The sequence below is a fragment of the Canis lupus genome, chromosome 20, assembly GCF_003254725.2.
Source record: "Canis lupus dingo isolate Sandy chromosome 20, ASM325472v2, whole genome shotgun sequence".
Taxonomy (NCBI): Eukaryota; Metazoa; Chordata; class Mammalia; order Carnivora; family Canidae; genus Canis; species Canis lupus.
Genome location: NC_064262.1, coordinates 30,436,873 through 30,464,294, shown reverse-complemented (window position 1 = coordinate 30,464,294; position 27,422 = coordinate 30,436,873). Strand labels below are relative to the sequence as shown.

The following is a 27,422-nucleotide window of genomic DNA, read 5'->3' as shown; positions in this document are numbered from 1 at the left end:
AATTCCACCTTCCCCCACCCCTCACGTCCCTGTGAATTTCCCCAAAAGTCCCATAGGCTTGAGCTCACAACTTTCTCTCTGCACATCCAGATGCCATGTCCCAGGAGGCACACAGCTGCCTTAGCACTTCTCTGATGGAGATGGTTTCTGATCCTTTCCATGTCTTTCCACAGACAACTGAAAGGTTTCCAATGTTCACCACATTCTTCCAGATTTAACAAGGCAACGTAATTAACGCTGCTGTTTCACCATGAGTCAACAAGAGAAAATTGCCCTTCCAGAAGAGTTTTCACATGTACAATGATAATTCATTAATACTTTTCCATTTCAGATATTTCTTTTCTTTTGAGATTGAAAGAAATTGGTTTGGGGTATGCCTTATGGTGGAATGTGCTCAGTAGCATTCCTCTGAAAGGGGAAACTTCTTTACGTCCATCAAGAAAAGAATGGCCAGAACAAAACACCCAAAATGAACACTTTAGATCCTTTCAAACTCAAACTTAGAGCCACTGCAAAAGCAAGGAAGTTCTATTTCTTTGTATCACATGCATGCAGTCAAGGCAAGGGATTAAAAAAAAAAAAAAGGCAAGGGATAAGATGGAATGTTCCTCTAAAGTCATGGGAATCCTGTAAATTCTGTTTCATGAGTTCTAGGATACCCAGAAAGAGACAAACGGCACTGGTTTTTGACCAGGATGCTTAGGAGGAATCAGGAAATGTCCCAATATTGGGTGGGGGGGTTGGGCGTCAGAATGTAGGGAACATTCTAAATGTTGGTTAAAGTTCTGCAGTGTATTATCTCCACACAAAAAAGGATTGTCCCACCAGGATGCCAACAAATCCCCTCCCCCCTTGGGAAACAGTGACTTCAGTTGAGAGAAAGTTCAATGATGCAATAACATAAAATGAGCTCCTTGTTCTGGGTCCCTCATTTTCTCATATCGCAAACCCTAGGCTGCTGGCAAATAGTGACTGAAGGAATCATCTAGTGGATTAAAGAAGGTAAGTCATTTATGGATTCAACAAATATGTATTAAGTTCCTCCTATGTACAGTGTAATTAATGTAATTAATTAACAAATTAATTAATGTAATTAAAACATATCAGATCATAATCTTCCCTTTTAGGAAGCTTAAAATGCCATTTTTCTCCAGAAAGTTCTTTCTAATGCTTCTCAGTTCCAAGTGAAGAGAGAGAATAGTCTATTAGTTAGGGCTGCAGATACTGAAGCCAAAGATTTTTGGGTTCTAATTAAAGTTCTGCCACTTACTAGGCTTGCAACTTTAGACTGTTCACTTAATCTCACTATGTCTTGCTTTCCTTATTGGAAAATGGAGATAATATTGCTACTCACTTCATAGGGTTATTTGGAGGATTAAATGGATTTATTAATATAAAATCATTAGGATAGTACATAGCACATAGTAGAGGCTCAAAATATTATACATATATAACTCCTATATAAATTTTTAGGAAGTGTTTAATATATGTAACTTTAATTGAAATTACTATGGAGATAATTATATATCCACATGCATGTGTAAGATATAATACGGAGAAATCCCATGTATATTATATCCAGTCTCATCTAGTGGTATCACTTTGCAAAACCATAGTATAACAGCACAACTAGGATACTGACACTGATACATTATAGTAATCTTATTCAGAGTTCCCCAAAATCCCAGTTCACTTGCACTCATTTCAATGCGTGTATGTGTGTGTTAACTTCCATACAATTTTATAATTTGTGTTGGGTCATCACTTTCCTCACTACAAAGATCATTCATGTTGTGATTTTATTACCATACCCACCTTTCTCTTGCAACCACCCCTATCACCCCCATCCCTAAGTTCTGGCAATCACTGATCTATCCTCAATTTCAAAAATTTTGTCATTTCAGAAGTGTTTTATAAATGGAATCCAAAAGAATGTAATTTTCTGAGATGACTTTTTTCATTCAACATAATTCTCTGGAGAATCACCTAAGTTGTTGATTGTACCAATTGTTCATTCCTTTTGATTGCTGAGTAGAATTCCATGGGTACCACAGTTTATCTAACTATGTATCTGTTAAAAACATCTGGGCTATTTCCAGATTTTGGCTGTTGTGAGTAAAGTTGCTATGAATATTTATGTACAAGTTTTTATGTGAACATAAATTTTCATTTCTCTGAGATAAATGCTCAAGAGTATAATTGCTCAGTCATATGGTAGTTGCATGTTTAGTTTTATAAGAAACTGCCAGACTCTTTTCCAGAGTGACTGGGCCATTTTATATTGTCAGTAACAATGTATGAGTGATCAATTTCTCTGCATACTAATAACTAGTGTGGTCATTATTTTTTATTTTAGCCACTCTGATATATGTGTACTGATATTACAGTTTCAATTTGCAATTCTCTGGTGGCTAATGATGTGGCTCATCTTTTAATGTGCTTTTTGCCATCTGTATTTCTTCTTTGGTAAAATATCTGTTCATGTCTTGTGATGTTCATTTTCTAAATGGATTGTTTTCAGTTTTTTTACCATTAAGTTTTAGGAGTTCTTTATATATTCTAGATACTAGTCCTTTGTAAAATTCATGTGGTTTGTAAATCTCTTCTTCCAGCAAGTAGATTGTCTTGTCATTTTCTGCACAGGGGTTTTCACAAAGAAAAAGTTTTAATTTTAATGAGGTTCAATCTACCAATTGTTCCTTTTACGGATTTGTGCTTTTGGGGTCAAGTCTAAGAACTCCATATCTAGCTTTAGATCCCAAGAATTTTTTCCTGTGTTAATATTTCTAAAATTTCAATATTTTTATATTTAAGTCTATAACCATTTGAGTTAATTTTGGAGTAAGATATGTGGTTTAGATCAATGTTCATTTTTTTTGTCAATGCTAATTGGATGTTTAATGCTCCATCACAATTTGTTGAAAAGCTAGGCTTCCTTCACTGAATGGCTTTTGTATCTTTGTCAAAAATCATTTGAGCATGTGTATGAGGGTTTATTTGTGGGTCCTTTATTCTGTTCCATTGTATCCTTTGCCCGTACCACAGTTAACTTTAATATTGGGTAGAGTAATTCTTCTCTTATTTATACTATGCTATGATTGTCTTGGCTATTACAGGGCCTGTTCCTCTACATATACTAGAAATAGCTTGCTATTTAGAAATAAGAAATAAGCTTGCTAGAATTTTGTTAGGAATTGCATTAAACCTATGTATCATTTTTTTCCCCTATGTATCATTTTTGGGAGAACTGACATCTTTACTATGTTGAGACTTCTAAGTCTCTTCATTTATTGAAGTCTTCTTTGATTTCTTCCACCAGCATTCTGTAATTTTAATAACATAAATTCTGTACAAGTATTGTTAAATGTATATATAAGTATTTCATTTTCTTTGGAACTTTTGTAAATGGTAGTACATTTTAAATTTGGGTTTCTGCATATAGAAATACTATGCATACATAATGTAATTGACTTTTGCGTGTATCCTATGCCCTTGCCAAACTCACTTATTTTGCTTGTTGGTATGGTGGATTACACTAATTCACTTTAAAGTAGTAAACCATAGCTGGAATAAATACCATCTAGGATTCTTTTTACACGTTGTTAGATTTGATTTGCTAATATTTTGTTTAGTATTTCTGTGTCAAAGTTCACAAGAGATATAGGATTGTAATAATCTTTTCTTCTTTCCTTCCTTCACTCCTCCCTTCATTTTTTTTTTTTTCTTTTTTGTGGTCTTATCTTATTTTGGTGTCAGGATATTACTAGCCTCATAAAATGATTTGGGAAGTCTTGCCTTTTCTATTTTCTGGAAAAGACTGTAAAAATGATACTACTTCTTCTTTAAACATTTAGTAGACTTCTCCAGTGAAAGCATGTGATCCTGGAGTTTGTTTGGGGAGACTTTTGAGTACTAATTTAATTTCTTTAATGGATTATAGGCTATTCAAGTTGTCTATTTCACCCTGCCTGAGTTTAAGTAGTTTATGGTTTTCTAAAAACTGATTCATTAATTCTAAGTAGTTGAATATGAATATGAAGTTATTCATAGTATAACCCTATTATCTTTTAATGACTATAGGATCTGTATTTATATTCCCTATTTCTTTCCTGATATTGATCATTTTAACTGTCAACCTTGCCAGTCATTTATTAATTTTATTATTTTTTTAGAATAACATGCTTTTTGGTTCATTCACTTTATCTTTTTCCTATTTCATTGATTTCTGCCTTTATCTTTATTATTTCCTTCTGTCTGCCTTTTTTTCCTTTCCTTTTCTACTTGCTTGAGGTAGGAACTTAGTTTATTAAATTGAGACCTTTTGCTATTTCTAATATAAGTATTCAGTGGAATAAATTTCCTTCTCAGTCCTGCTCTAGCTCCTGCCTACATATTTTGATATATTTTGTTTTCATTTTTATTGAGTTCTATGCATTTTTAAATTTCCTTTAAGACTTCCTCTATGGATATTAAAGGAGTATGTTGCTTAATTTTCACATTTGAAGGTTTTTTTCTGTTGTCTTTTTTTAAAGATTTATTTATTTATTTGAGAGAGAGAACACAAGCAGGGGGAAGGGCAGAAGGAGAGTGAGAGAATCCTCAAACAGACTCCTCACTGAGCATGGAGAGCCAACACAAGGCTTGATCCTAGCACCCTGAGATCATAACCTGAGCTGAAGTCAAGAGTCAGACACTTAACTGACTGAGCCACCTTAGGCACCTCTTCTGTTGTCTTTTTTGTAATTGATTTCTAGTTAGATTTTATTATAGCCAGAGAACATATTCTGCATGCTTTCAATTTTTGAAACTTTATTAAACTTTGCAGGTGTGTATGTTCCAAGATATGTCTAATTTAGTGAATGTTGAATGGGTTCTTAAAAAATATATATGTATTCTGCTATGGTTGGGATAGATTGTTGTATGTCAATTAGACATTACTGACTATACTGTTCAGATCTTCTATATGCTTGCTGATTTTCTATATGGTAGTTCTATTTATTGTTGAGAGATGGCATTGAAGTCCCCAACTATAATTGTCAATTTCTCTATTTCTCCTTCAGCTCTATTAGTGTTTGCTTCATGTATTTTAAGGCTTTTTTTAAAAAAAAAAATTTATTTATTTATGATAGAGAGAGAGAGAGAGAGGCAGAGACACAGGCAGAGGGAGAAAAAGCAGGCTCCCCACAGAGAGCCTGATGCAGGACTGATCTCAAGACCCCAGGAATCACGACCTGAGTCAAACCCAGACACTCAACTACTGAGCCAGCCAGGCATCCCAAGGCTCTATTGTTTAATGTGCATACATTTAGAGTTATGTACAATCTCCAGGATGGTCAATGCTTTTATCATTACATAGTGTGTCTGGTTTAAATATTTTCTTTGTTCTGAAGACTACTTTTATCACATATTCATATAGCCACTCTGGCTCTCTAAAAAAATAATATTTGCACAGTATATCTTTTTCTATCCTTTCATCTTTCAACTTACTGAATCTCTGCCTTTGAACTGAGCTGCTCATAAGCAGCATATAGTTAGACTGTGTTTATTTCTCCATTCTATCAATCTCTATCTTTTGATAGGTGATGTAGATGATTTGCATTTAAGATCACTATTGATATGTTAACATTTCAGTCTACCTTCTTATTACTTTTCTATTTCTTTCCCCTGGTTCTCATTCTTTTCTTGCCTTCCTATAAATTAATTGAACATTTTTTCAGAATTCCATCTTTATTTAGAGTGGTTTTGGATACACTTCTTTGTATAGTTCTCATAGAGGTTGCTCTAGATATTATAATTGAATATGTACCTTATTACACTCTACTATTATCAATATTTTATGACTTGCAGTAAAATGTGAAAACCTCACTTCCATATAAGTCCCTTTACCATTCCCACTTTTAAATACCATTGAGTAGGGCAGTGTGGGTGGCTCAGTGGTTTAGCGCCGCCTGCAGCCCAGCGCCTGATCCTGGAGATCCAGGATCAAGTCCCATGTTGGGCTCCCTGCATGGAGCCTGCTTCTCCCTCTGCATCTCTGCCTCTCTCTCTCTCTCTCTCTCTCTCTCTCTTTCTCTCTCTCTCTCTCTCTGTCTCTCATGAATAAATAAATAAAATCTTTCAAAAAATACCATTGAGTATCAGATGATGTTATAATTTTTGTTTCAATCAACAAATACAATTTGTAACACTCATAAAGAATAGTTTGCTGTATGTATCTAAAAATCTGTTTCCATTGTTCCTTCATCATTCTCCAGTATTTCATTTTGTATCTTTTCCTTTCTGTTTGAAGAACTTCCTTTAGCCAATCTTTAGGAGTCAGTCTGTTAACAACAACTTCTTTTAGTTTCCATTCATCCAAGAGTGTTTGTATTTCTCCTTCATTCCTAAAGGACAGCTTTGCCAGATATGGAATTCAGAGTTGACAGTTCTTTCAGTACTTCAAAAATATTGTGGCACCTTCCTCTGGTCTCCATTGTATAAGATGAGCAATCAGCTGTCATTTGATTTGGTATTCCTCTATAGGTAATGTGTTCTTTCTCTGGCTGCTTTCAAGATTTTTACCTCTTTGGATTCCAGTTTTGAAAGCTTAAAAGAAATCCAAAGCATGGATTTCTTTTGCTCTATCACTTCTAGATTTTAGTCAGCTTCTTAGATTTATATCCAATTGTGTATTTTACCAAATTTGGAAAAGTTTTTAGCCATTATTTCTTTAAACACCCAGCACTCAGTTCTACTGGACCCCAATAATATGGATGTTGGATTTTGAGTTATTTTTCACAGGTCCCTGAGGCACTGTTCACTTTTTCTATTTCTTCTCCATAGTTAACATTGGGTAAATTCTATTGTTTTCTCCTCATACTCAATAATTCTATCATCTCTCATCTCTTCTCTGCTATTAAGAATATCCAGCAATTTTTTTAATTTCTGCTATTATAATTTTCATTTCTATAATTTCCATTCAGCTCTGCCTTATTACTTCTATTTATTTTCTAAGACTTCCTATTTTTTTTTAATTTGTATCAGAAGAATTTGAGATCATGGTGAATTATTTACATGACAACTGCTTTTAAATCCTTGTCAGATGATTCTAACATCTGATTCATCTTGGTATTGGTATCAGTTGATAGTCTTTTCTCATTCTATTTGTGATATTCTTTGTTCTTGGTATGATGGATGATTTTAAAATTATATCCTGGATATTTTGTCTATTATGCTAGATGACTCTGGGTTCTAATTGAATCTTTTATTTTAGCAGGCAGTCAACTCTGCAAAATTAATCATGCGGCTACTTTTATGAGCTGTAGTTCCAATGGCATTCTAATTTTCACACTCTTTGAAATGTTATTTTGGTCTGCTTTATTTATTTAATGTCATGAGGACTCTCACTGTTCCTTCATCATCTCGCTGCCTTAGGAGGTGGAAGAGGGTTCCCCAGGCTGGGCCTTAGGTGTCTCTGGATGGGAGAGGAATGTGGTGAGAATCCTGTACTGGTATCTCCAGCTGCCTTAGAGTCTCTGAGCAAGAAAAGAGCATTTCAGGCATAAATGGACCAAGAGGCTTTCTGGAATTGACAACTTATTGCTGCATCCCCTTTGCTGGGTCTGCCAACTTGCTGCAATGTCTCTGGGCAGGTGAGAGGCATGTGAGGCCTGCAGAAAAAGTGACTTTCTGGATTAATCCATTTGATGTAGCTGGGTCTCTCCTGCTGTTCTGCCTGCCAGCCTCAGTATCTCTTGTTGGAAAGATGAGTCTCAGGCCCAATGGGGAAGGGGAGCATTTCCTCTGGCATTATGTTAATTATATTATATTATATTATATTATATTATATTATATTATATTTATTATATATTTTTGCTAAGGCACTCATCAATCCCCTTGCTGGTAGTGTAAAACTTGTCTGATGTTGGAAGAGAAACTCCCATTCAATCCAAGAAAGAATCAACCTCCCTGGGTTTCCTCCTGTCACTGAGATGGGCATTGGGAAACAGCTGGTCTGAGTGGCTTCTTCTTTGGGGAGGGAGGGCTCTAGACACCCTGCTCTGTGCTGTTCTTTTAGTCCAAGGTCTCAAACCAGCTCATCTTCTTCTTATCACCTTTTAGAGTTCTTATTTGGTTGTCTCTTGCTTCATTTTTGGAATTCATAATTGTGCTTTGTGATAGAGCAAGGAAATTTGGGTCTATACCACTTTTGCTGGGCCATGGATCTCCATTTACTATATTTTTAATTGTATATTACCTTTCAAGTTTCTTATGGTACTTAACCCTTTTTGAGCTTATGTTTATATGAGTATATTAACAGAAACTAAGATTTGAAATTCCTTGAGAATTTCTCTTTGTACTTTATGGTATCCTGAACATGGTAAGTTCTCACTGAATAACTCTTAATGAATGCATGTATACTGAATCAATAAACACTTATGCATATTTTCTTCAGGGCTATACAACAGAACAAGACCTATCCGCTAAGAGGGAGGTCGTTGGCAGAATGTAAGCATGGCCCATAAGTGCCCATTCCTGTAAATGGACACAGGAGTAACAATGAGAATCCTGCTTAATGTAATATACTAAAACATGGCTCAGAACATATGCCTACTTGGTCATGAACTTCCTGAAATGATCAGATCAGAAAACATGTTAATGCTAGGGCACACCCCCTCACCACTTCCATTATTCCCCTCTAGCCTATACTCTGGAGCGCACACACACACACACACACACACACACACACTTCAAGCATTCAATCTTCCAGAGAAGGTTAAATGTAAAAAAGGGGAACATGTCACATTTTCTTTCTAAAACTGAAACCACCACATCTCCAATAAAAGATGAATATCAAACACTGATGCCTAACAACAAATGGTACAGAACAATATTGCAAGGAAACTCCAAGATTTTAGAGCTCATAGAAGCATCACTAAAGATTGCATGTTAGAGATCAGAGTGCCCTGGGCAGGGAATGCAATGAAATGTAAGGTCAGCCCCCTGGTGGAGCTCTGAAGTAGGAGTGAAGGGATACCAAGCCAGCAGAGATCCTGGACAACTGAATTCTCCCACTGAACATGAAAGGATTGGAAATGATGAGGGTTTTCAAATGCAATAGGCCTGATGTCTGACCTTCTACTTAACTACTGGAATCATGCATTATTATCCATTGGTTTGAGCTCTTAGCCTTTTAAGATCCCCAGGCACTCGTCCCTCATATGTGCTGCACATACTTCTCTCTATTTTGGTTTTGTTTTGTTTGTTTGTTTGTTTGTGTGTTTTTTTTAATTTATTCATGAAAGACACACACACACATACAGAGAGAGAGAGAGAGAGAGAGAGAGGCAGAGACACAGGCAGAGGGAGAAGCAGGCTCCATGCAGGGAGCCCGACTCAGGCTCGATCCCAGGTCTCCAGGACCACTGCCCTGGGCTGAAGGCGGTGCTAACCACTGAGCCACCCGGGCTGCCTGGTTTTTGTTTTTTGACAAACATGAGTTTTAATTTTAATGAGGTCAAATATACTACTCTTTTACGATCTTTTCTTTTTGCCCTTAAGTGTATAAGATCCTCTCTCACTGTAGTTGGGATACTCATTTTTTTCTCTGTTTATCTATGTTTGATTTTATATATTTATTGCTTTAATCAAGCTGAAATTAATTTTAGGGTATAGTGGGAAAGAGACTAAAATTCTTCCCACTCTAATGCCTTCTTGGTAAGTAAAAAATAAATCTTCCCAGAGTAGAAAACTCAGCCTCAACACATGCTGCTTGGCTTTTTGAAGCAGGAATGGAATGAATGAGGCACTTTCCTTAAACACGGAAAATCTCATTGTGTTTCATTGGCGTCTTAAGACAACCTTCCTTCTTTATTTCTTAGTGCCTCTTGTCTTTTATTCAGAGTGGGGACACAGATATCATACACTGTATCCCCAAGGATAAAGGAAATTTCTTAAGTTCATCAAGTCTTCTGAGCACGTTCTGTGTAGAAGATTTTCCATTACTGGTTACACTGCATATACAGGGCCCTCCTGGAGAATGTGACCAGTGGAAATAGAGCTTCAGAAAACATGAAATGAGCAATCAGGGCTTCCCTCTTTTAGGAATGTTCTCAGAAGAAAAGTAAGTCTTGGTATTTAGAACATATTAGATGTCACCTCTCAGACTACAAAATTCTCTTCAAACTTTATCTGTTTAATTTAAAAGCAAGCAAGGCTTCAGTGTTGACATTTCTGAGTTAGGGGATGTCAGTACAATAAAAGGTAGATTAAGTAGGGGGAATTTATGTCCCTGTTCTACTTAATAAATGGTCTTAGGGAATTCTGAAAATAAAATAGTCTCATTAGTTGGTAATTAACATAGTGACTGTCAGAGAACTGTCCAACTTGTGTCATATTCCCACAGTGGGTCTATAAAATACAATATTCTTTAGAAAACATACAGTTTTTTTAATTGCATTCATCCTACAAGGTATACTGACTTCTTGCTATGGGTCTAGACCTGAAGGGAATTCACAAGAAAGGATGATCCTTGTCCTCACCAAAGCCACCCAAAATGGGTATACCCACTCAGAGTTATAAAAAAACACACTAATTTCTGGATTATGCTAAACTAGATTGGGAGGTGGAGTACTCTGTCAAAATTATTCTTTTAGCCATAAAACTATATCATCAGGTAAAATCTAAATGCAAGCCCGACATATAAACTAGAATAAAAGACAAAAGCATAAATTCCCAGGTCAGAGGGGGAGTAGTCTTCTCAGAGCATTGCCGTCCTCTAAAACACACACACACACACACACACACACACACACACACACTCCCTAGAGCTTTGCAGAGCAGTCTGAAAGCCACTGTACTTGGCAAACTGATGGACAGAAAGAAGGAGGAACAGACAGAAATGTGATGTTAATGGTGGCCTGCAAGTGTGGGTATATAGGGAGCTCACTGTAAGAAGTTCTTCAGTTAGGGGCATTTCGAAGATGGTGGAGGAGCAGGGGCCTCACCTCACCTGGCCCCACCAACTTCCCTAGGTAACCTTCAAACCATCCTGAACACCTATGAATCCGACCTGAGATTTAAGCAGAGAACTGCTGGAACGCTACAGAGAGAAGGGTTTTCACTTCTAACAAGATAGGAAGGTGGAAAAAAATAAATACATAAAAAAGAATCAAGTGGGGAAGGGGCCCCCCCGCGAGGAAAGGCGCTCAGCCAGGAAGCCGGGCCGAAGCGCAGGACCGGCAGCGGGGCCTCCAGTCTCCCGGGGTCCCCAGTAGAGGAGGTGCGCCCCGGGGAGCGCGCCCACCCTGCGGGCCGAGCGCGGTAAAGGGCTGGGGCGCCGGGCGGGGCCTGGGGAGCAGCTCAGGTGGGGGCTCTGCGCGGAGGGGCCTGCGCCCTGCTGCCTTAGGGAGCCCCGGCTCCAGGTGCGCGATCCCAGCAGCGCAGGCCCTGGATCCCAGGGTACTGGGGGACACAGTCCAGGATCCTGCAGTCCCCCCGGGGAGCTTATGTCCCTTAAGTAGAACAGGGACATAAATTCCCCCTACTTAAGAGGCGGGAGGGCACAGGACAGGGAGGATGCTCCTGCCGCTGGGCGCCCTGCGGGCTGTTCAGGCCAATGACCCCCGCCCCCGGAGCATCCAGGCCAGTAGACTGGGAGACTATGGTAGTTACTGGGGGAGCTGACTCCAGGACTGGAGGCCTGCCTGTCACCAGTGTGATTGTTCCTCCTGGTGTCACCCTGTTCCTGGGAGAGGCGGGCTGCTAGGGAACAGGGGCCTCACAGGATAAACAGCTCCCACTGAGCCGTGCACCTGGCAGGGGGCTGCGCAGCTCCCTCAGGTGCACACACCTGAGAATCATCACAGCACGCCCTCCCCTAGAAGACCAGCTGGAAGGACAGGGGAAGAGCAAGTTCTTGACCGAAACAGAGCTGGGAAGCTCCAGGGGAAGTCGAGGGATTTACAGTATATAGAAGTAGAGGGCACCCCTCCTATTTTTCCCTTTTTCCAGTACAACTCCTTTTTATATCAGACTAAAAATTTCCAAATTTTTTTCTTTTCACACTTTAACTACATATTTTACCACCTCTTCATTTTTAAGTTTCTTCATTTTTGATATTCATATTTCTACAATTACAGGTCTTAGATATATTTTCCACTTCTAGATTCCCATCAACGTACTGAATTTAATTTTGGGAGATATAACAGATAAAAAAAAAAAAGAGAGAGAGAGAAAAACAAAAGACCACGAGGAACGGTTAAGGGAGATAAATGATAGCCTCAGAAGAAAGAGTCTATGTATTATTGGGGTTCCAGGAAATTAAGGGAGGGACAGACGACCAGAAAGCATATTTGAACAAATCATAGCTGAGAACTTCCCTCATCTGGGGAGGGAAACAGGCATTCAGATCCAGAAGTACCCCCCAAATCAATAAAAACTGTTTAACACCTCAACATTTAATAGTGAAACTTGTAAATTCCAAAGATAAAGAGAAAATCCTTAAAGCAGTGACAGACAAGAGATTCTTAACTTATATGGGGAGAAATATTAGATTAACAGTAGACCTCTCCACAGAGACCTGGCAGGCCAGAAAGGGCTGGCAGGATATATTCAGGGTACTAAATGAGAAGAACATGCAGCCAAGAATACTTTATCCAGCAAGGCTCTCATTCAGAATAGAAGGAGAGATAAAGAGCTTCCAAGATAGGCAGAAACTGAAAGAATATGTGACCACCAAACCAGCTCTGCAAGAACTATTAAGGGGGACTCTGTAAAAGAAAAAGGAAGCCCAAAGAAATAATCCACAAAAACAGGGACTGAATAGGTATTATGATGACACTAAATTCATATCTTTCAATAGTTACTCTGAATGTGAATGGGCTAAATGATCCCATCAAAAGACTCATGGTTTCAGACTGGTAAAAAAAGCAAGACCCATCTATTTGCTGTCTATAAGAGACTCATTTTAGACCTAAGCACACCTCCAGCCTGAAAATGAAAGGTTGGAGAACAATTTACCATTTAAATGGTCCTCAAAAGAAAGCTGGGGTTGCAATCCTCATATCAGATAAAGATTATCCCAAAAACTGTAATAAGAGATGAAAAGGAACACTATATCGTACTTAAAGGGTCTATCCAACAAGAAGAACTAACAATCATGAATATTTATGCCCCTAATGTGGGAGCTGCCAAGTATACCAATCAATTAATAACCAAAGTAAAGACATACTTAGATAATAATACTCTAGTAGGAGACTTCAACATGGCACATTCTGCAAATGACAGATCTTCTAAGCACAACATCACCAAAAAAACAAGGGCTTTAAATGATACACTGAAACAGACGGATTTCACATATATATTAGAACTTTCCATCCAAATGCAACTGAATACACATTCTTCTCAAGTGCACATGGAACTTTCTCCAGAATAGACCACATACTGGGTCACAAATCAGGTCTCAACTGATACCAAAGACTGGGATTGTCTCCTGCATATTTTCAGACCACAATATTTTGAAACTAGAACGCAATCACTAGAAGAAATTTGGAAGAAACTCAAACATGTGGAGGTTAAAGAGCAGCATCCTACTAAAAGATGAATGAGTCGACCAGGAAATTAGAGAAGAATTAAAAAGATTCATGGAAACTAATTAAAATGAAGATATAACCATTCAAAATCTTTGGGATACAGCAAAAACAGTCCGAAGAGGGAAATACATCACAATACAAGCATCTGTCAAAAAATTGGAAAAAAAAACCCCAAATACACAAGCTAACCTTGCACCTAAAGGAACTGGAGAAAGAACAGCAAATAAAACCTACACCAAACAGCAGAAGAGAGATAATAAAGATTCGAGCAGAACTAAATGAAATAGAGACCAAAGGACTGTAAAACAGATTAAAAAGGAACAGGAGATGGTTCTTTGAAAGAATTAATAAGATAGATAAACCATTAGCTAGCCTTATTAAAAAGAAAAAAGACTCAAATTAATAAAATCATGAGTGAAAGAGGAGAGATCACAACCAATATCAAGGAAATACAAACTATTTTAAAATGTATTATGAGCAGCTATGTGCCAATAAATTAGGCAAACTAGAAGAAATGGGCGCATTTCTAGAAAACTACAAATTACCAAAACTAGAACAGGAAGAAACAGAAAACCTGAACAGGCCAATAACCAGGGAGGAAATTGAAGCAGTCATCAGAAAACACCCAAGACACAAAAGTCCAAGGCCAGATGGCTTCCCAGGGGAATTCTATCAAACGTTTAAAGAAGAAATAATATCTATTCCACTAAAGCTGTTCTGAAGGATAGAAAGGGATGGAATACTTCCAAATTCATTTTATGAGGCCAGCATCGCCCTAATTCCAAAACCAGACAAAGACCCCACCAAAAAGGAGGATTATAGACCAATATCCCTGATGAACACAGATGCAAAAATTCTCAACAAGATACTAGCAATAGGATGCAACAGTACATTAAGATTATTCACCAGGACCAAGTGGGACTTATCCCCAGGATACAAGGCTGATTCAACACTCATAAAACAATCAACATGATAGATCACATCAACAAGAGAAAAAACAAGAACCATGTGATCCTCTCATTAGATGCAGAGAAAGCATTTGACAAAATACAAATACAGCATCCATTCCTGATCAAAACTCTTCAGAGTGTAGGGATAGAGGGAACTTTCCTCGACATCTTAAAAGTCATCTACGAAAAGCCCACAGCAAATACCATTCTCAATGGGGAAGCACTGGGAGCCTTTCCCCTAAGATCAGGAACCAGACAGGGATGTCCACTCTCACCACTGCTATTCAACATAGTACTAGAAGTCCTAGCCTCAGCAATCAGGCAACAAAAAGAAATAAAAGGCATTCAAATTGGTAAAGAAGTCAAACTCTCCCTCTTTGCAGCTGACGTGATACTGTACATAGAAAACCCAAAAGACTCCACCCCAAGATTGCTTGAACTGATACAGCAATTCGGCAGTGTGGCAGGATACAAAATCAGTGCCCAGAAATCACTGGCATTTCTATACACTAACAATGATATGGAAGAAAGAGAAATTAAAGGCTCAATCCCATGTACAATTTGCACCCAAAAGCATAAATTACCTAGGAATAAACCTAACCAAAGAAGTAAAAGATCTATACCCTAAAAACTGCAGAACACTTCTGAAAGAAATTGAGGAAGACACAAAGAGATGGAAAAGTATTCCATGCTCATGGATTGGAAGAATATTGTAAAAATGTCTATGCTACCCAGGGCAATTTACACGTTTAATGCAATCTCAATCAAAATACCATGGACTTTCTTCAGAGAGTTGAAACAAATAATCTTAAGATCTGTGTGGAATCAGAAAACACCCCAAATAGCCAGGGGAATATTCAAAAAGAAAACCAGAGTCGGGGGCATTAAAATGTCGATTTCAAGTTGTACTACAAATCTGTGATCATCAAGACCGTGTGGTATGGGCATAAAAACAGACATATAGATCAATGGAACAGAATAGAGAACCCAGAAATGGGCCCTCAACTCTATGGTTAACTAATATTCAACAAATCAGGAAAGAGTATCCACTAGGAAAAAGGACAGTCTTCAATAAATGGTGCTGGGAAAATTGAACAGCCACATGCAGAAGAATGAAACTAGACCATTTTCTTGCACCATACACAAAGATAAACTCAAAATGGATGGAAGATCTAAGTGTGAGACAAGAATCCATCGAAATCCTAGAGAACACAGGCAACACCCTTTTTGAACTTGGCCACAGCAACTTCTTGCAAGATACATCTATGAAGGCAAGGGAAACAAAAGCAAAACTGAAATATAGGGACTTAATCAAGATAAAAAGCTCTGCACAGAAACCATCAACAAAACTAAAAGACAACCTACAGAATGGGAGAAGATATTTGCAAATGACATATCAGATAAAGGGCTAGTATCCAAGATCTATAAAGAACTTATTAAACTGAACAGCAAAGAAACAAACAATCCAATCATGAAATGGGCAAAAGACATGAACAGAAATCTCACAGAGGAAGACATAGACATGGCCAACAAGCACATGAGAAAATGCTCCTCATCACTTGCCATCGGGGAAATACAAATTAAAACCACAATGAGATACCACCTCACACCAGTGAGAATGGGGAAAATTAACAAGGCAGGAAACCAAAATGTTGGAGAGGATATGGAGAAAGGGGAACCCTCTTGCACTGTTGGTGGGAATGTGAACTGGTGCAGCCACTCTGGGAAACTGTGTGGAGGTTCCTCAGAGAGTTAAAAATAGACCTGCCCTATGACCCAGCAATTGCACTGTTGGGGATTTACCCCAAAGATACAGATGCAGTGAAAAGCCAAGACATCTGCATCCCAATGTTCATAGCAGCGATGTCCACAATAGCCAAACTGTGGAAGGAGCCTTGGTGTCCATCAAAAGATGAATGGATAAAGAAAATACGGTCTATATATACAATGGAATATTACCCAGCCATTAGAAACAATAAGTACCCACCATTTGCTTCGACGTGGATGGAACTGGAGGGTATTATGTAGAGTGAAGTAAGCCAATTGGAGAAGTACAATCATCATATGGTTTCACTCATATGGGGAATATAAAAAATAGTGAAAGGGATCATAGGGGAAAGGAGAGAAAATGAGTGGGAAAAATCAGAGAGGGTGACAAAACATGAGATACTCCTAACTCTGGGAAAAGAACAGGGGTAGTGGAAGGGGAGGTGGGCGAGGAGATGGGGTGACTGGGTGATGGGCACTGAGGGGGGCACTTGATGGGATGAGCACTAGGTATAATGCTATATGTTGGCAAATCAAACTCCAATAAAAGAATATACAAAAATGAATTTTTTCAGTTTTTCTATGTTTAATTTTTTTAGAATATAATGTTGGGAGAATAAAATCTGCCCTTGCTTCCCAATTTTTGAGGTTCTGTTGCTAGTTATGTAAACATTTAATATTATTTTATGTCCTTGATGAATTGAGGCCTGTATCATCATTATGAATTTTTTTTTAATTTTTGGTAAACCTTGTGTTGAGGTTTACTTTGATTAATAAAGCCACAATGACTTTCTAAAAATTAATATTTGCCTGGCATATATTTTTCATTCTTTTTACTTTCAACTCTTTGTGTCTTCATATTTAAAGTGCTTGTATTATCATCAGCATATAGTTAGGTCTTATTTTTGTTATTCATATTAAAAATCTCTGATGTTTAATTGGGGTGTTAAGTCCATTAACATTTGATGTAATGATAGAGTTGGGTTTGAAATTTACCATATGGCTCTTCACTTAATACTTGTGCTATGTATCCCCTATTCTATCTTGCCTTCCTTCTTTCTGTTAAAAAATGAATGCATCCCACAACCCTGGGACCATGACCTGAGCCAAAGGCAGATGCTTAATTGACTGATCCACCCAGGCACTACAGGACCATTATTCCTTAAAATGCTTCTTTCTAACACATTCTCTCTTCTTTTCTAATACTCCAGTTATACAAATATTAGACTGATGGTTTTGTCCCATATGTCTCTGAAGATTCCCCCCAACCCCTTTTTGCCTCTGTTCTTCAGATTGGATCATTTCTCTTGATCTGTCTTAAGTTTACTGACTCTATAGTCTCTAATCTGTTGTAAAGGTCATTAAGTAAATTTTTCATTTCAGAAATTATCCTTAACAGTTACAGATTATCCATTCTTTTTTTTTTAGTATTTTACATTTATTTATCTGAAATTTCCCATCTTTTCATTCATTTTATGTCATCCATTTTTATGCCTTTTACATTTCTTAAGCTTATGAATCACAGCTCTTTTAAAATCGTATCTTCTAATTTCAATGTCTAGGTTAATTCAGGGTCTGCTTCTATGGACTGTTTTTTTCTTGTTGATAAGTCTGCTACTTCATGTAGCAGGGGGTTTTATGTATGTTGGATACTGAATGATACATTTAGGGTATCTACATTGTACTGTCTTAAGAGTTTTGTTCTGGCAGGCAATTATATTACTAAGAGATCCTCTTTATCCTTTCATTGTGAGGACTGGTGTATTGTGATTCTCTCCTTGGCCTTAAAACATGGCCTTCCTCTAGAGCATGGCCTTCCCTCCTAAGGCTGACTCTTCTGGGGTCTCAATTAAATCCCAAGTGCCCAATGAAGTCTCTCCTCTCAGGCTACAATAGAATTCCAACATCTCCCAGGTCCGGCATCTTTGATTCTCCACTAGACCAATCTCCACTAGACTTCAAGGAGTCCTGCCCTACTTAGCATACCAAGTCCTCAGACAATGACCTACAAAGGAACATCCACATATACTTCTAAATGCCTTCTCCCATGCATGTCCTTTTTCTTCAGTACTCCGCTCTGCTAATTCTAGCCACCCCAAAGCCTCAAACTACAAACCCTGCCTCTTCTGTTCACTAAGCCCACCACCTAATGCTTGGCTCTATCTCCTTACTTTCTGGTCCAGAGAAAGCACTCTGGGCATAAAACCAAGGTGAATGCAAGACCTATCTCAAGGGTTTATCTCCCCTCAAAGATCAAACTCCTACATAGTCTATTAGTCAATTTCTCTAAACAGTTGCCTCATACATTTTATCTCATTCTATAGTTCTTCATGAAAGGATGTCAAGAATAATACGAGATGTCCCATTATGGCTGACACCAGAAGTCCTTAATTTTCTAAAATCACTGCTCTTGAAAACTAAAGTGCTATAACATCTCTCTTCACTCATCATCTCATCACTAACACCTGAACTTTACAAATGATTCTATTTCTCTGACCACCCACTACTATATACTGCACATGAACAAAGGATGATATTTATCAAATGAATTACTATCTCCTTGGCTTTTTTAAAAGATTATTTATTTGAGAGAGAGAGAGCATGAGTGGAGGGAGGGGCAGAAGTAGAGAGAAAGAGAGAATTTCAAGCAGACTTCCTGCTGAGTGTGGAGCTCTGCATAGGGCTTGATCCCATGAACCTGAGCCAAAATCAAGAGTTGGACATTCAACCAGCTGAGCCACAGTCTCCTTGTTTTCACTCCTCTTCCCATGTTATTGGATAGCCAACTGACAGCTAATGACTGTGTCTCAGGAAGAGAGGAGGTCAGATAAAGAGAAAGGGGGAGCTCAATTTATTGCATACATTTTCTTTTCAAAAGCTGTGAAGATCAACTGGGCAAGAGAACAGTTTTGTAGGGAGGTTTGGGGATTACAAGGAAATTTCTATTGGTCTAACTCACCAGTTTCCAGCAGTATCACTACAACTAGATCTTCAAAGAGATAATTATGTATTGGTTGTATCTTATGCCTAAGCAGTAGTTTACAATAAACTACTTCTGTCTCTGTGATAGAATGTAACTTCAGATCATCAAGGAGCTTATCTAGATCAACAGCATTTAGTAATAACACTTGCTTCCAACTGCATCAAGTTTGTAATAAATTCTCTTTGTGCCATTTTAGCTTTTACATGTTTGAGTAAAGGTGAACCCAAAGCTAACTGAACTCTCAGAAAGAAGTTTCTAATAAGTTAAGATTAAGCAGCGTTTCTTTCAGAAGTGGGAAAGAGTATATATTTAGGAATGTTTAAGGATTAGTTTGTTTCTTTATCAATTTTTTATTTATTGATTTTATCTTAAAGTTAAAACACAATCCCTTTCTAGGGGTTTAAATACAGATCAACGATCTAAATAGGCTACAGCTAAGTACATCATTCTTCAAAGATCAACTTAGGAAAGAAAAAGTGGCTCTAAACTTGTCATGAATCAAATACGTTTAAGAGAAGCAAATGTAAATAGCAGCTAAAAATGGGGAGCAGGAGAGAAAGATTAGATCCAGTAGATGCTCCCTTTTTCGTTTGCTGAGATGTTTCTAATAGTTTGTGTGTCAACATGACGAATGTAGTATAATTGTTCTCAAGTTTATCAATCCTTCTACCCATTAGATTATAATTTCACCTCAAGGTGATTTTTACCATGTGTATTTGACAATTCCTTGGTGGTCACTTCCCAAGAAAAGAAGCAAAGGCTAACGTTTCTGATAAAGAAAGCAACTTTGAAAGATGAGTGGATAGATGGATGGATGATAGATGGATTTATAAAACAACCACTAGGTTATTCATTATTTATTTATTTGTTCAATATGTTTTTGCCTAGTGCAACCAGGCTAAAGTATAAAAGTGAACAAGTTAGAAGTAGTCTCATAATAGAGCTTACAGTCTACCAGGTACAAGTGGAGAACTCAAGATAAGCAAAAATGTCTACTGTGTCACCTAGAGAATATAACCAAAATGAGTTATCCAACTCCTTAACTGGCAGCTACCTGCAATTACATACATGCCAGATAAGATAAGAAAAGACTTACAACCTCTCCTGGGCATGCTTTGGAGACCAAATAGGTTTGACCATGATCATCCCTATAAATCCTTATGTATAGCTTCCAAGCAAAAGAAGAAACGAGGAGATATCACTATTACAAATCTTCCACCAAGAACCCATTAATTCCATTCAAACAGATTTTTAAAAACTGTTATGCTTGTTTTTCCTTTTTCTTTTAGTTGCCTGGAGAAGATCGATGTCTGACACAATTTCAACATATTTCCCTTCAAGGGCACTTGTTATAAAAGCTACTAATGTACAGTTTTTGGCATATAAAATCACATTCACTAAATCTTTTGTCTCTTTTGGAACACACTTCTGCTTATGTCTATCAATGTCAAATTATCATAGATGCCAACCTATTGGGCAAAAAAAGAAAAAAATATTTACTGCAGAAACAAGCTATATTATATATCACCATTCAAAGGAAAGCAAAATTAGTAAGTATTAGCTCTACTACTTTGGCCAATCAACTGACAGATTTTTCTGTAAGGAGTTCTCCAAAATACTATCAAAATCTAGAGTTTAACAATCTCCATACTCTATCTTGCCCTTCCTGCTCCAAGTTACACACATGGAATCAGTTATCCATAATAAAGACCAGAGTTAGGAACAGAAGGTACTGTAAATAGATTATAATTCTAAATTGCAAAAGGTTTATTGTTTCCAAGCATCCCTGATTCTTCCCAAAGAGTGGCCCCAGCATGTGCATGATGACTATCTGTAATGGAGACAAGAGTCCTTTCTTTTTAAGAACAAGAATTAACATTTGTTTCTTTCTGCTCATTCCCCAAACTCTTCCTGTCTCAGACATAGTAGTGACATAATAAATACCACCTTGTTTTCTGTCTTTAAGACTTTTGCATTTGTAGGTAGCATGAAAACTGATTATTTGGTCCTAAACAAGAAATAATTTGCAAACTTTCACCTGTAACATAGTAATATAGCAGTAATAAGCCAATGATAATACAATGGTTAGATCCTAACTTGTGCTAGGAATTGTGTAAGGCTCCCTTGATTCATTATCTCATTCAATCCCTATAATGCTCCTATGATTTATATTACTTTCTATAGCCCCTTTAAGCACTTTCACATAGAAATCCATCCTTCCCTCTCAAGCATCTGCAGAAGTTGGCAATATAGGAACAGGCAAAAGGATAAGATTCTGCCCAGTTGGGAAAAACAACCACAATCCTCATTAATATCTACTCATTTTAGAATGAGGCCAATGAAGCTGTTAATTATGAGAGTAATATCTACTTACTGCACCCAATTTGAGAATTACAGCAAGTCATTTTTAAAATCATAATTATTCTATCACTCAGAGACAAACACTGATAATGTTTTGATATTTCCCAGTCTTATTTATGTGTGTGCACTCACTTTCTTCTGTTTGTTGATTTTTAAAAATCAAATACAGATCATATAGCAATGTAATTTTGTATCTTTTTTCACTGAACATTATAGTGTAAGTACTTCCCCATTAAATACACTTTTTAAAAAGATTTTCAAGTGCTACCTTATGTACCACAATTTAACAATTCCCCCATTTACTGATAGATTATTTAATAGAGTATTTAATTATTATATAAATGCTGTAATTGACAATTATAATAATTAATTTCTCCCTGCATGTCATTTTCTCCTGAAAGATTTCTAGAAACGAAATTACTGGATCAAAAAATATAAAAGTTTACTTTTTCCTAGGGAGACTGTCCCTATGCACAGTTTCACAATGTAAGAATTGACCATCTCCAGATCTAAGTAGTAGTATCATTATATTTAATAACCTGACAACTAGGTGGAAATTATTTTGTTTTGCATGTTTTATGTTTTTATTTAATGGTATCATATTGGATTCTTCTGCAACTTGCCTTTTAAAAGTTTAACTCAGGGGCACCTGGGTGGCTCAGTGGTTGAACACCTGCCTTCAGTTTGGAGTGTGATCCCGGGGTCCTGGGATCAGGCTCCCCACAGGGAGCATGCTTCTCGCTCTGCACGTGTCTCTGCCTCTCTCTCTCTCTCTCATGAATAAATAAATAAAATCTTAAAAAATAAAGATAAAATAAAATTTTAACTCAACATAGTATTTTTGAGATTTACTGTTGATATATATGTTGTCATTCATTCTTGTAGAATATTGCCTTAACATTTTCCTGATAAAATGCCTCTTGGTTTTTAAAAATCAAAATTTAATAACACATAAATTTTACCAATGTTCATGCAGCAAAAGTTTAGATTTCTGACACCAAAATTCAATAGAAAAATTTCTACAAAATGACATACCAGAAAATCATCAAGAAACTTTCCAAATGCATTCAGTAGAATGTCAGAACCATGTGTGATATTTTGAAAAGCATGCTGATTATCAACATAAAGGATATGCATTGCAGAAATTGCCCATGCTAAAAGGCTATGAGAGCATCAGTGTGAGCCACACTCTGCCACTGAGTGCTTGAACTGCAAACATTTCCCTGCCTTTCACATTTAGCTCTTCTTTTTGGCTTCCTGTCAGAGTCTTCAAAGAGTTGAAAATATATTGAAGACAATTATGGATGGAGAAGGAAGCAAAGCAAGTAAAGAAAGTTACTACATACAAAGCATACAAAGCAAGTATTTCCCGAGAATACAATTTTTAAGTATTTTAAATCCTAATTTGATAGTTTATTGCTCAACCATGGGCATTTTACTGTTTTACTTACATTTCAGGAAATTAGTTGGGAGGTTGGGTTTACATCATTTTTGTCTTTTAAAATAATGGGCAGTTGTCTCCTGGAAACCACTGTTGGGTGAAATGTCGTTGGATCATCAGAAATGAATTAGTTAACATCAAATAAGAAGTGTCATTCTTTTTATCCTACCATGTTCCCTATTACTCTTTGCTTTCTCCTTTTTCTATTTTTATACATTTCTCACTTAGTGTTCGTGTTAATGGGTATGACCCTATTTTACAGATAAGAGCGCTGAGATTCAGGGAAGTCTAAAGATAGCTGTATTAGTTTCCTGCCTGTGGCTGCTGTAACATATTAATACAGATTTGGTGCTTAAAACAACAGAAATTTATACTGTCACAGTTCAGAAACCAGAAGTCCAAAATCAAGGTATTAGTGGAGCCATGCTCTCTCCAGAGGTTTGAGGAGAGATTCCATGCCTTGCCTCTTCCAGCTTCTGGTGGTTGCTGGTATTCTTTGGCTTGAGGCCACATTACTCCAGTGTCTCCATGGTCACATCACCTTCTTGTTTGTGTGCCTCAAATTCCCCTCTACTATCTCTGATAATACTTCTGAGAGAATTAGGGCTCCCTGGGATTAACCAGGATGACCTCCTTATCTCAAGATTCTTAACTAAATTACATCTGCAAGGACCCTTTTCCAAATAAGGTCACATTCAGATGTTCCAGGAACTTGACACGATTATTTCAGAGGGACTATTTCTCAGCCTGACAGGCTCAAAGTCACACAGCAGGACATCACGTAGACAAGTTCAGATGTAGGACTTGTAGATTTCAGAGTTCGTGTTCTTTCTGCTCCATGTGCTGTCTTTTATCTGTGTGACCTGCCATCTCTGTCCCTTGCCACACCTCATAAAGAGAGAAAGTCTGCCCTACCATAGAGGAAGGTCAGTACTCTGGACCCTTTAGCCCAGCTCCACGAACCTTTCCAAGGACAGCTGAGCTGCCCATTAACACATCCCATCATACATTCTTGGCTTCTCTTCCAACACCTGGTCAGCTTCCTGAGCCTGGTTCAAGAACCACAATAGAGCACCAAACAACCTTGTTGGCAAGAATTATTGTATCTTTCCCACTCAAACTGGTTTCTCAAAAGCCCCTGTAGGTCTGTAGTATAACAGAAGAAAAATAGTTAAATATCATTCTCTTTTTCTTTTTTTTTTTTCTGGACTTGCTATCTACTGTGACTTAAGGAATGAAAATGGACAGTTGAAAGAAACTATGCTATGTCTCCTAAACTATCCTTGAACATGTAGTTTGAAAGTCACTTGCTTTTTGCCAAGAGATTGCTTGATGTGGAAAAAATAGAAAATGTGATTATTTCCACCTGCCTAGCATGTGAGTCAGTAAGATCTACAAGGTTCCATTCTACACACATACTTTACCCTTCCCTTTAGGAATCATAATTCCCATCCACATACATGGCCTAGAAATCAATCCATCCTCTTTTTGGTCTACCTAGAGTTATTATTATACTGTTTCTTGTAAGACATGGAAACCTTGCAATTGTACAGGCCAATTTACAAACCCTTTCCCATTCACGTTGTCATCTGAATAGTATCTACATGCATTATAAACCCCACAATGCTTTTATTTTTATTAGATACATATGTTTCTAAGAAATTAACAGGAAAAATGGGTTTCTATATTTGCCTGGATAGTTGTGATGTCTTCATCCTCACCTGAGGATGCAAGTTTTCCATTATTTTGTTTTATCCTGGAGAACTTCCTATAGCATTTCTTGTACTATAGGGTAGTCTGCTGACAATAAATATTCCCCATTTTTATCTGAAAGTGAAGTTATGTTACCTCTGTTCCAGAAGTATAGTTTCATTGGATATGGAATTCTGGATTGATAACTTCTATTCCTTTCAGTACATGAAAGATAATGTCCCACTGTCCTTCAGCTTTTATCGTTTTTGAAGGTAGGTTGGCTTTTTTTCGAAATGTGGTTCCCTTGTTGTATATTGTATGTTGTTTCTCTCTGCTTTCAAGATATTGCATCTGGGATTTTCAACTAGTTTATTATGATGTGCCTCAGCATTTTGAATAGGTAAATATGTTTCTTTCACTAACTTTGGGAAGTTGGGGCCATGATATCTTCAAGAAGTTTTTATGCCCCACTCTCTACCTCCTTTCCTTCTGGGACACTAATTACCAGTATGTTAAAATTTTTGCTATTATCCCACAGGACCCTGAGACTCTGGTTGGGGTTTTTTAAATCTTTTTTTCCCCTTTGCTCTTCATATGCAAAACTTGTATTTATCTATCTTCAAATTCACTGGCTGCTTGTATAGTGTGTTACAAGGGTCAGCCAGTGATTTGGGTAGGATTTATACAAAAAATCTGTGTTTCTCTCTGTCTGGCTTTATCATTTCTAAAATTACCCTGCCACTTTCTAATAGTTATGGTCATCCCAGACTCTATATTCTGGTTCTTCTGGCCAGAAAGACTGTGTTTCCCATTGGAGTTTTAGCTACCCTGTGTAGTACTGACTACAGTGTGATCTCAAGATGGGTAATGTGAGCCATGCCAATCCCTTTGTTCAGGTGTCAACTCCCCTCCAGAGTCTACCTGCCTTTTTTTCCACTCTACACATACAGAGAATTGATTTGTTTTGTATTTTTGTCTAGAGTTTATAGTTGTTTTCTGTGGGAGTTTACTTATTTGCATGGGAAGCAGAAATCATAATTTCTTATGTTTTAACTTTGTTATGTTGACTACATTAGTCTTGATGAGTTCAGTAATGTTGCATGAACAAATAACTCCCGGAACCTTAGGGGCTTATAAAAACACAAATGTTTATTTCCTGACTTATAACTCATGTCCATTTCCCAGATTAACAAGGGCTCATGTCATCCTCACTTAAGGACACAAGCTGGTGACCTTCACTATCTACTTATCATCCTGACAAGGGGAAAAGAGAAACATGGTAAGAAATGTACTAGCTCTCAATGTTTTTGCCCAGAGCCAACCTATATCATTCAGTTCACATTTCATTTGTCTAGAGCAAAACATGTGGCCTCACTTAAATTCAAGAGGATAAGGAAGTGTACCCATTCAATTTGCCCAGAAGGAAGAGAACTAAGATATATGTGAATGAACCTGAAGGCTACTATGATGTCATGTCATACAGATTTTTTCACTTTCACAAAATCAAATCAGTCAATTTATTTCCTCTATGTGTTGTATCTTGTATTAAAAGAACTTCTCCAAGATGATAAGATCCCAAAGTTATGAGATGCCTCTTCTGTTTTGCCTCTAATGTGTCTAAATTTTTGCTAAAACCCATTTAGTTCTCTAGCATAACTGGAGTTGTGTGTGTGTGTGTGTGTGTGTGTGTGTGTGTGTGTGTGATATTATGTCTAACCTGTTTTTCTAAGTGGAGAGCCAATTGTCCCATTCACTGATAGAATATAACCCCCTCCACCAATTTAATATTTCAACCTTATCAATAAAATAATGTTATGTATACATGGATCTGTTTGATACTTCTCATTTTAACCAATGATGTATTTGTCTGGTATATAATCCTATGGTATAAATATTTAAAATTTTTAGTAGGTAAATACCCCATCATGGTTCTTCTTTAAAAATAAATCTTGTCCGGGGATCCCTGGGTGGCTCAGTGGTTTAGCGCCTGCCTTTGGCCCAGGGCATGATCCTGGGGTCCCGGGATCAAGTCCCATGTCAGGCTCCCTGCATGGAGCCTGCTTCTCCCTTTGCCTGTGTCTTTGCCTGCCTCTCTCTCTCTCTCTCACTCTCTCTCTCTCTCTCCCTCTCATTTTCTCTGTGTCTCTCATAAATAAAATCTTTACAATAAATAAATAAGTCATGTCCATCTTTCTTTCAAAAACTATTCTAAAGTATAGTCGTTTTCCTTTTAAAATCTAGAAGATGCTTACAAGGTCCCTTAAGAAATCCTGCTGGGATTTTGATTGTGATAGTAGATTTTAAGCAGATTGTGTCTTCCCAGTAGGGAACATGGTACTTCTCATCTACTTAGGTTTTCTTTTTAAGTTTATTTGGTAGAGTTTAACATTCAGTTACTGTGTAGTCCATTTTAGTTTACTTATGAATCCTACAGTGTTGTTGCCCTCATAAATGCATAAGAAATTTATTGATATTTTCCTGAATCTTGCTACCTCTCTGAACTCTATGGGTTTTTATGGGTTTTTAGTTGAATTTGGAAAAAGACAATTATATATTTTTAAATAGTACCAGTTTATCTCTTCTTTCCAATTTTTTTTTAAATATCGTATTTACTTATTCATGAGAGACACAGAGACACAGGCAGAGACATAGGTAGA

General features: G+C 37.3%; 1 protein-coding gene and 1 long non-coding RNA gene across 16 annotated transcripts in view; one reads left to right on the top strand and one right to left on the bottom strand.

The window, feature by feature from the left end:
* The window catches only part of FHIT (fragile histidine triad diadenosine triphosphatase), a 1,380,560-nt gene that overhangs the window by 870,063 nt on the left and 483,075 nt on the right, over positions 1–27,422 (bottom strand). The window lies entirely within an intron of this gene.
* On the top strand, positions 751–26,338 carry LOC112665993 (uncharacterized). Its single transcript, XR_003140649.3, has 3 exons — positions 751–1,002; positions 25,951–26,044; positions 26,121–26,338. It is a non-coding gene; the product is annotated as an uncharacterized LOC112665993 (long non-coding RNA).